Genomic DNA, 9,911 nt, shown 5'->3' with positions numbered 1-9,911 from the left:
TAAGAAACTTGATTTCTTCTTCTTCTTCTTCTTTGGCGATCTAAGGATGCAACGCTAACAGTGCCTATTCAGAAGTAAGTCCTGTTGAGTTCAGCAGGGGTTAATCCCAGGTAAGTGGGAAAGATGGAGGGGCACAAGGAGAAGGGGACGACAGAGGACGAGATGGTTGGACAGTGTTCTCGAAGCCACAAACATGAGTCTGACCAAACTGCGGGAGGCAGTGGAAGACAGGAGTGCCTGGCGTGCTCTGGTCCATGGGGTCACAAAGAGTCGGACACAACTAAACGACTAAACAACAACAACAACAACAAAGTGGGGGTCAGAATGGCAGCTCACTGCACCTCCTGGCAGAGCGAAGCCAGCAGAATTAGTATGTGAAAAGCGAAGCAAGGATCAGAAAGTCCTTTGCACGCACCCTGTATTTAGGAAAGGCCTATATACACGCATTGCAAGAGAATTTGCCTCACAGCGACATGCAGAGAACACAAATCCGTCAGACACACAGGGGCACAACGGTCAGGGCATATGCTGCACACATGACTGCACACATGACAATTCGTACCAAACATAGGAAGAGGCTTCCCAAGCACAGGGCTGGCCAAGGACTTTGCCATCCCTGCAAAGTCTTGCCTGGCCAATCCCTACCTTGCCCCACACCTGGTGTCAGTTGTTGGGCAGGTGGGTGTTGCTTGCCCAAAAAGGTGTCTCAGGCCAAATGGATAGGGCCAAATGGATAGGGCCAAATGGATAGGGCTGGAAGGCTGAATTAGGCTCATGGGCTTGGAGGTTCATCCCTGCACACACACACACACACACCCCGGTCTACAAGGAACATGTGAGTCTTTGATAACGTCATGTGCACAAGCAACAATTCCCAGCCAGGGACATGAACCCTGATTGACCAGAGTTCTCTTAGAGGAAACTCTACCCCTATTGGAGCAGCTCTGTTCAGCCTGGGCCAAGTATCAATTAGCAGATGTTGCAAGCATGTTCAGCATCTTTGTTTATTGGCTTGTTTTGGTTTTTGTTGTTGTTCTTGCTTTTATCCTGCATTTTGTGTTTTTAACGCTGTGAACCGCCCTGAGATCTGCGGGTGGAGGGGCGGTGCACAAATTTAATAAACAATAAAATCACCACCACCATCTTTGAAGGGAGAAGTGTGAATTTTTCGACGGATGGCTGTGTTTCACTTCACACATTATTTCAGAAAGTGCGAATTCCGAAAGTTCGCCATTCAATGCGAACGGAATCAAATTTCTCCTCCATTCCTAGAGATCAGGCTCCCCAACAGTTTCTCTTTGCTTGTTGGAGTCTGAAACAGCCATTGGGGAAGGCCTGGGAATTGGATCGGGACCACGGCACTAGGGGAGGGGCTTAACCGTATCCTCATGCTGTTCTGCCAAGTTGAAAACAACTCTATTTTCTCTATGGGAAAAGCAGCTTTGGTCAGAAAAGGAGGGCGGTGCAATCTGTATGTTTTCACATGCATAGCAAATAGCAGTTTCAGGGGTGGGTTTTAATTGGAAAAACGGCACTGGGTAAACAATAGGAACAACCCACACCTAGTACTGTGGTCCTGTCCAAATTTAAACCCCCATATTCTCAAAAAGCCCACCCCCCCTTTTAAAAAGGAGATCCTGATTACAGATCTCTTGCATAACATCTAGTCTGGCTATTCCGGGGGCAATCTGAGGGATTTAACCAAGTTCTGAGCTATACAGAAATTTTGAGTTTGGAGGCTGTGTTGCTTGAAGCGCGTTATTGTAAAAGAGCAAGAAAGCAAAATAAAAGGCACAGTAAAATTAAGAATATTGATGAATCAGTGTTGATGAATGTGCAATATACCCCCATAAGTGACAGATGTAAATCACAAATCAAATCAGCAGAAAGCTTAGTTAATTCAAGCAAGTTTGCATTTGTTCCTATTTGAACCTTTTGAAACAATGCGCTTAAGACAAACCTCTTGGGATAAGATGAAAGCAATTTGAAAATACAAGTGCAAAAGGAACATTACAAGAGTGGGATTCATTGATCTGAAAGTCGCTATGTTTTCGGACTGATAAAAGTCACATACCAGACAAATAGCAGCTAACAGAACCTGATAGCATATAGATGAAAAAATATCCATTACAACTCAGTTTAACACAGAGTAATAATGCATAGCTCACTGAGTAGAGCAACACAAATGCAAAGGCGCAGCTACAGACAACAGCAGGCAACGCATTCACAATACTTTATGATATGCCATAGTCCAAATCAAAAAGCAAAGGGATACAAAATGGACCAAAAATATGATGGAGCTAAGCGCACATGAACAGGAGTGCAGTACAGAATCAGAAAAACATCAGGGTTATAAATAAAAGGAGAGGAAAGACACAACCTCATGTAAAATTTGTCCGATCCCCTGAAAGATAGGGTATTTCAGAGTTTCTGCTTCAAAATTTATTGTTAAATTTTTCCAAACAGAAATCTTACATGTCTGCATCATTAGCACATCAGAATGGATAAAAACTCATTGCACCGAATAATCACGCCAGTGTCTTGTTGTTCGTGGGGCTTCCCTCTCCCCCCCCCTTTTGAGCTATATTTTTCTTAACTAATAAAGGAGGCTTCCCCCTGTACCTTGCAAACAGGCATACACAAATGTCTTTAACTGCACAGCAAAGCAATGGAACCGCCACATTTTTAAGTCACACGTGTAATTTCAGATTGGAGAAGCCAGGACAAAGAAAATAATGCACATATGACTCCACATTATCCAACAGCAAATTCTACACCCTGAAACTGGTTTCTGTCAACCTTTCGGTATCATTCTTGTGCTCAATCTTCATCCATCTTTGGGGAGGGGGAATCAAAAATTTTGGTTTTTGGTATGCTTTCAAAGAGAAAAGTCATTGGATTGCGTCAAAATTTTGTGGCAGCCCTGCTATTGTTCACCTCGCCAGACTTTCCCTTCATCCACCTTTTGCATTCTAGGCTATCAAAATCATGCCTCCAGGCACTGCTATATGTTTTCTCCCCTTCCTACCACCACCAACAGCAGCACCACCTGCCTCGCTGAGAATGTAAACGGGACCCTTTCTTACGAAAGGTCAAGGAGAACATCAGCTTGCAGAATTCTCTGTCTCAGTATGCCGTGGCAGCTGGGGTGTTGCCAGGTACTTAAAAAGAAGTCAAACACAAATTGGTTGGTGGGTAGACTTTGCAGGGTCATCCTGAAATAGAGAGGAGGAGAAGCACACACGCCTCTTTGGGCTACTTGGAGGTAAGGTGGGATAAAAATGTAATTAATCAACCAATAAATCTGCCTGTAGCTGGGGATGGGCAAATCTGTCAGTTTCGGTTTCTCTCCATTTTGAATTTTTCCCAACCCTAAGTTTAGATCACAACATCAGTTTGTGGATTTGTTTAGGGGGAAATCCAAATTGTGAAAATTCACCAGCATTTTAGTGTAAATTCCTCCTTACAGGGGGAAACTGCATGGGAAAATGTGTCTATTACACATTTTTTGGGGCAAAGCACTTTTCCCTAATATAATGCATTTTGGTCTGTTATTTTCACTAATATACGCATTCATTTTCTTCACACTTTACCCTGGTGTTTTTGTATACATTGGGCTGGAGACCGCACTGCAAAATTTGGAGAACTGCAAATTGCGAAAGTTCATTGTGTTTCGCTTCATGTTTTGTTGGGGGAAGTGCCAACCCAGTACGTTCACCTTTAATGGGAACTGATTTGAATTCCTCCCCTGTCTTTACCTCTGGGCATGTTAAGAGCGTAGCTGTGGTCTCAGCTGCATTGCAGTTTGCAGTGAGCCGAGCCACTCTGAAAGCAAAGGGTTTCTTTTTTTGCCTTTAAATGCTATGAAACAAGTATCTAATGTAAAAGATGTGGGGCTCAGGCTACCTTGGGCCACTCCTGAGCAACACCCCTGGTCAGTGATGGCCACTAGCTTAGAAGGCTTGAAATGGGGATGAGTCAGATTTATGTAGGATAATGCTACTAGCCACAATGGCTATAAGTACCCTTCAGGTTCAGAGGCAGCTTGTCACTGAATAACGCTTGCTGGGAGCAACAACAGGCTATTATTGTTTCCATGCCCTGCTTGCAGGCTTCCAAAGTGCATCTGGTTGGCATTGGAAATTTAGAAGGCTAGCCTAACTTTGCTTATAAGTCCCATTGAAGTTTGTAGGACATACTTCTGAGTAGGCATGTTCAGAACTGTCCTGCTGCTGCTGGGGTACCAAATAATGGGGAATATCCCAGAATGCATTGGGCACACCCATCCAGGAAGAGGCCACACCTGATATGCACCACCACAGCTTCTCCATAGCACACAATGCAAAAAACTGACAAGATACACAATAACATCGAAACAACAGTCACACAAACACTTGCAAAATCCACAGGCTTTCTGCTGCATTGCTGTCTGGGTCCATATTTTAGAATTTCAGGTTTCAATCAGAAAAAAGGCAAATAATTGTCTTCAAGATGTATTTATTTGTCGTTATATTTCCTGCCCTGCCTCCACTACAATCAAGGCAGCAGAGATGGGTTTCCCAGCTGGTCTTTCATCTAGGTACAGGCTGGCCCCAGGCTGCTTAGCTTTGGAGAGATTGAATCTACATCACGGACCCCCCCCCCCGACCATTCTTGGAATTGCCCTTCTCTCCTTTTCTGCTGTCGCAAAGTTATCCTATATCACAGAAGCAGATTCAATAATGCAGAGCCTAGACTGCGGGCGCACATATCCAGAACTCAAGTCTGCATCTCGAAGGTCAGCTGGTCCTAGGACTTGACCTCTTTGAGGGGCAGAATGTGCACAGGAACACACACGCCTTTATATGTGTGTTCCTCACACACAAGCCTTTATTGATGCACTAAATGGTCTGAAGGCAGAGACCATTTAGTGCATCAATAATGGTGCCAAGGCAGAAATATTGCTCAAGCTAAGAAGGAATGGGCCTCATCTGCACCTCCATGGGAGACGATTGGGAGCCCCGTTATCGGTACAAAATCAACAGGCACACTTCAAGTATTGCCTCATGCACGCATTCAGAAACATAGCACCCTCTTCCATTTAAGCCCCCGCCATGTTGCATGCGCTTGTTATGGCAGCCGCTGTGCACAAACCTATTGCAGATGTTATATAAACAAACAGAGAGACTCCGGTACATGCCGCCAAAGCCAGAACTTACGCAAATTGCAGAGTTTTCTCACTGACTTACGTGCCTGCCTTCCATCATGTACGAACATACCCACTGAGGTGATAACAAAATGCTTGCCCGTGTGACACACAAGGGCAACACACATACACACACACCATTTTCGGAAAACACACAACATCCCTTTTATAAGTATACATGGAAATACTCATCTGTCCCCACATACATCACTTAAAAAGTTGTAGGGATTTCACTTTTTGGGTTTCTCATCTTCTTCCTTGAACCCCCACCTGAAACCCATAGGAGCTCTGGATTCAAGAGTTCCATCTCACAAAGGTACCTCAAAACCCCATACGGACATTTTCCTCAGAACAGACAACCTCTTTCTTCCCCCTCAGTTGGGAAGCCGGCCACCCGCTTCCCAACACACACAAACTCAACTGTAGCAGTCCACACTAGCAAGGGTGAGGGCTGCTCCCAGACTGATAAACACACACACCCAAAATGGCTGCCCTCCCTGTCCCATTGCACAGTAATATGTAAGTAAAGGATCCTTTCAGACCTAAGATGAGGAGATTTGGGGAGGAAAGAGCAGGGTTTGAAATATGGACACAATCAGGAAAAGGTTTGACAGAGCAAAAGTAAGCATGGGGTAAGGGAATCACACAATAACATTTTGAACAGAAACGAAGCGTGGGAAGTGAGGTTATACAACAGTTCACTTCCTCAAACATATATCCCCCCACCCCAAGGATCTCGGGAGCAGCAATGTCTCCTCCAGTCCTAGTCCCTTAAATTGGTTTATCCACCGGATTGAGCTCCATTCTCGCCTTTGTCCCAAGAGTAGTTGCTTCTACAGAATCCACAATCCATTCCAGGGTGCTTCGATCCACAACATATTTGGATGTGTTCGAGTACCAACAAAAAATTCTGCCCCTGAAACAGCTGCCTTCTCCTGGAAATTCTTTGGTAAGTTTTTTGCCAATATTCCACTCCCTTGCCCAGATAACAGATTGTTTTTATACACAGTAGTCATTAACATAATTAACATAACCATAATTACCTGGAATCCTCTGGTTCTGAAAACTACAATCAGGCAGAACAGAGCAGAACTTGATAGTAAACAATCAGTGCCTGGCAATATCCGGGTCAGTACCAGTTGCTTGCTTAGTTAGTTAAGAACAAAGCGGGTTCGATCCATCTGCAATGAAAGAGAACATTTGTGAACTGGGGAGAGAAAGATATATTCTCAAGGGCTGCCATCCTGTACATGGCTTCAATGCCATGAACCAATGGGATTTCACTGGGCTGCTGGGCTGCATCTCGAAACACTGCCCAAACCCAACCTGGGCGTCATGTTGGCTGGAAGAAAGAAAAGGGAAATTGTCCACCCACCCAAGAAGGAACTCTACCAAGCTGTCTCGCAGTTCGGGAATCGACGGGCGTTTTGTGCTGCCTCTGTGCTAGGAAATGAGAAAAGCAGTTCGAGAACAACAGCTTCATCCCACTCTTGCCCCCAGACCTACCACCCTCTTCCCCTGCCCCTCCTTTGCCCAAGTACCAAGAGCCAAGTTCCTACCTCGCATGGAAGCTTGCAGGCGTAATTTCCCCAAACCTTCCCTTTGTTCCCCACCTGTCCAGTTCTAGTTTCCCTTCCCAGCTTGGGCACCCCAGACCTTAAAGCTTCTTTTCGCGGTACCTGAATCTCAGCAGGATACCCCCTTTGGGTATGTGACTACAACACACCCTTTGTCTAGGCAGTGCCCACCACATTGTGCCCGCTTCCTTCTTCCCCCTTTCACCCAGTGGCCAGGCTACACCCCACCATCGAAACCTATTAGTTTCCACCCCTTCCGTTCCTTACCCTCGCATCGTGTCAGGCACCCCCTCAAATGCCCCTCTTTCCTCCGTGGCTACTTTTAGAAGATCTCGCCCCGGCCTTTGGTCCGTTGCCGTCCTGTTTACATGGCCTCCCAACAGTGGGTTTTTATGCCTCTCTTTCTGCAGCGCCTAATGCCCATATACCCACACGCTCTTGTTTTGGCGCTGAGAATGGCTTTTGGGCGGGCGTTGTACAGGAATAAATATCATTCCTGGGCACTGAGACTGGGGGGGGGGTGGTTTGGAGGATAGGGATGCGCCAAGGGGGGGGAGATGCAATGCTGCTGTGACATTTGTGCTAAGTTGTCGTGTCAGGTTTGAACTTAATTCCCTCCAATGGATCGGGGGTGGGGGGTGGGAGAGAGCAAAAGAGAGAGAAGTCCCGAGCTATACGACCATGCGCCGTTGCTTGCAGAAATCATAGAGAAGGAGCCTGTCATAGCCGGTCAGGGCTACGGGGGATGGGGAGAGAGGGGGGAAATGGGACAGGCGGCGTAGAGAGAGGCGCGAGCTCCACCTTCAAGTCAAAGGCTGCAGGGGTGGAAAAAATGAGAAGCCAGGAATCTTTGCTCCCAGCCCCTTTCATCTTAGGCCATCAGCCTCTGAGCACCAAGTTCACACAGGCCCCGCTTACTCCAGCCAAATTACAGGGATGGATGGCTCCGTCTAGTTCCAGCCAGCGTCAACCTCACACGTGTTGTTTGTTCGTATTAAGCCTCTCCTCTCCCATTCCCGCTATCTGTGAATTTTTTTAATCCTTACGAAAATTCAGTATTATTGAAAATACATAAATAGATACATATTTCATCGCAAAATGTTTGTCGAAATGCATATATTGGCTCCCAACACACACATCTGTTAATGCAGTTGGTCCTAAAAATACACATTTTCATATGGTTTCTGAGCTGAAAACCGAATCACAAAATTTGGGGCAGGGTGAAAAAGCCAAAGGGTAACTGTTTTCCGATTCATGTACTAACCCAGGAGCTGCAAATTAGGTCTGTTTGCTTAAAAATCTGGACTGAGCAACATTCTCCTCCGTCTTGAACTGCCACATAAGCCCTAGAGAATACGCTCTCACTGAGAACCTAGGAGTCCGTGTTCACCACTTCTCATACTCAAGTCTTCTAAAGCATGAGTGGGGTGGGGAATGTCAGACCTGAGGCATCCAGGCCTCTCTTGTCTAGCCCTCAAGATGCTCCTTAAGCCACATCCCAGCCTTGCTTCACATCCTCCTTGGGTGTTTTTGCCTGGCTGGAATATGCCCTGAAGTTTGATCATGATTCTTGGTTGTCCGGATGAAGAATACAGAGGCCTGTGAGAGTGTGTGTAGAAATGAGCCTCCTGCATAAAGGCAGACTAAAGAAACATTCAGTGTCATTCCCAGAGAAACCAGGAGTGCTGATTCCCAACCCTGTGTAAGACCAATTAGGTTCTTTTAGTGTACTTTTAAAAGATTGTATTAATGTACAATTAGGTTCTTTTAATGTACTATTTTAATGTACTATTAAAAAGCAGAGACATCACCTTGCCAAGAAAGGTCTGCATTGTTAAAGCTATGGTTTTCCCAGTAGTGATGTATGGATGTGAGAGCTGGACCAAAAAGAAGGCTGATCGCCGAAGAATTGATGCTTTTAAATTTTGGTGCTGGAGGAGACTCTTGAGAGTCCCATGGACTGCAAGAAGATCAAACCTATCCATTTTGAAGGAAATCAGCCCTGAGTGCTCACTGGAAGGACAGATCCTGAAGCTGAGACTCCAATACTTTGGCCACCTCATGAGAAGAGAAGAATCCCTGGAAAATACCCTGATATTGGGAAAGATGGAGGGCACAAGGAGAAAGGGACAGCAGAGGACAAGATGGTTGGACAGTGTTCTCGAAGCTACCAGCATGAGTTTGACCAAACTGCAGGAGTGCCTAGCATGCTCTGTCCCATGGGGTCACGAAGAGTCAGACACGACTAAACGACTAAACAACAACAATGTACTATGCCGTGATCTTCATTCAGACAACCAACAAACTAGACCAGATTCCATTTCAGCCAGAGACCCAAGGGAAGATTTTGCTCCCGCCCTACTCTTCCATCCATAAATCTCAATCCCAAGTCAAAGCTGGGAACAGAGGGAACGAATCCTTAGGGCCTTAGGAGAGCAGCGAAGGCTACTGGATTTGATTGAGAAGAGCCAGAGATCCGTGACTTAGCCTAAGGGAGACGATAGGCAGGTAAGCGCGGTGGGGCATGGTTTCAAGATGAAAGACAGAAATTGCGGGTCAAGCAGCAGCAACAGATCACAACTAATTAGCTAGAGCAAAAGGGAGGAAGTGAATGGGAGGGGGGAAATCAGGTCAGGACTGAACACCTTGAGAAAGGAAAAGCAGTGCTAAATCAGACGTAATGTGTAGCATTCAACTTCCATAAATTGATCCACCAGATGTCTCTGGGAAGCCTGTAACTAGGACCCTCCTCAGTGCTCCCTCTAGCAACTAGTAATCAGTAGCAGATTGCCTCTGAAGATGGCAGTATCTATGAGAACATAAGAGCAGTCCTGTTGGATCAGGCCGAAAGCCCATCTGGTCCAGCATCTTGTTCTTACAGCTACTAATATTCAGAGCCATACTGTCTCCGACAGCGAAGATAGTACATACAGTAGCTATCATGGCTGGTAGCATCCATTTTGACTAACAATCACTGATGTTAAACAAAACAAGCAAGAAGAGAGGCAAAGCAGGTTGGGTCAGAGCATTGGGCCAGAACCTACCAACCTGCAACCAAAGAACAGAAACAGCAATCCAGTTGGGTCAAGGCTGGAAAATTTGTGAGAGGCGAAAGGAAGGAAGATAGCCTACAGCAGGGTTTCCCAAGC

At 45.8% G+C, this 9,911-nt stretch overlaps 1 protein-coding gene across 5 annotated transcripts in view; it reads right to left on the bottom strand.

Annotated features, from left to right (window-relative positions):
• The window catches only part of LOC309354195 (paired box protein Pax-6-like), a gene marked incomplete at its 3' end in the record, with an annotated part of 52,859 nt that overhangs the window by 36,808 nt on the left and 6,140 nt on the right, over positions 1 to 9,911 (bottom strand). For 3 of the 5 annotated variants that reach the window (XM_081884222.1, XM_081884223.1, XM_081884224.1), the window contains exon 2: positions 6,229 to 6,366. Of the gene's footprint in view, positions 1 to 6,228; positions 6,367 to 6,560; positions 6,624 to 7,680; positions 8,460 to 9,911 lie in introns of those variants that run through there. The other 2 variants (XM_081884226.1, XM_081884227.1) reach the window with 1 other exon arrangement.

Source organism: Podarcis melisellensis (genome assembly GCF_964234715.1).
Source record: "Podarcis melisellensis genome assembly, chromosome: 13".
Lineage (NCBI taxonomy): Eukaryota > Metazoa > Chordata > Lepidosauria > Squamata > Lacertidae > Podarcis > Podarcis melisellensis.
Note: the sequence above shows the minus strand (reverse complement) of the source record. Positions and strands in the feature narration are given on the sequence as shown.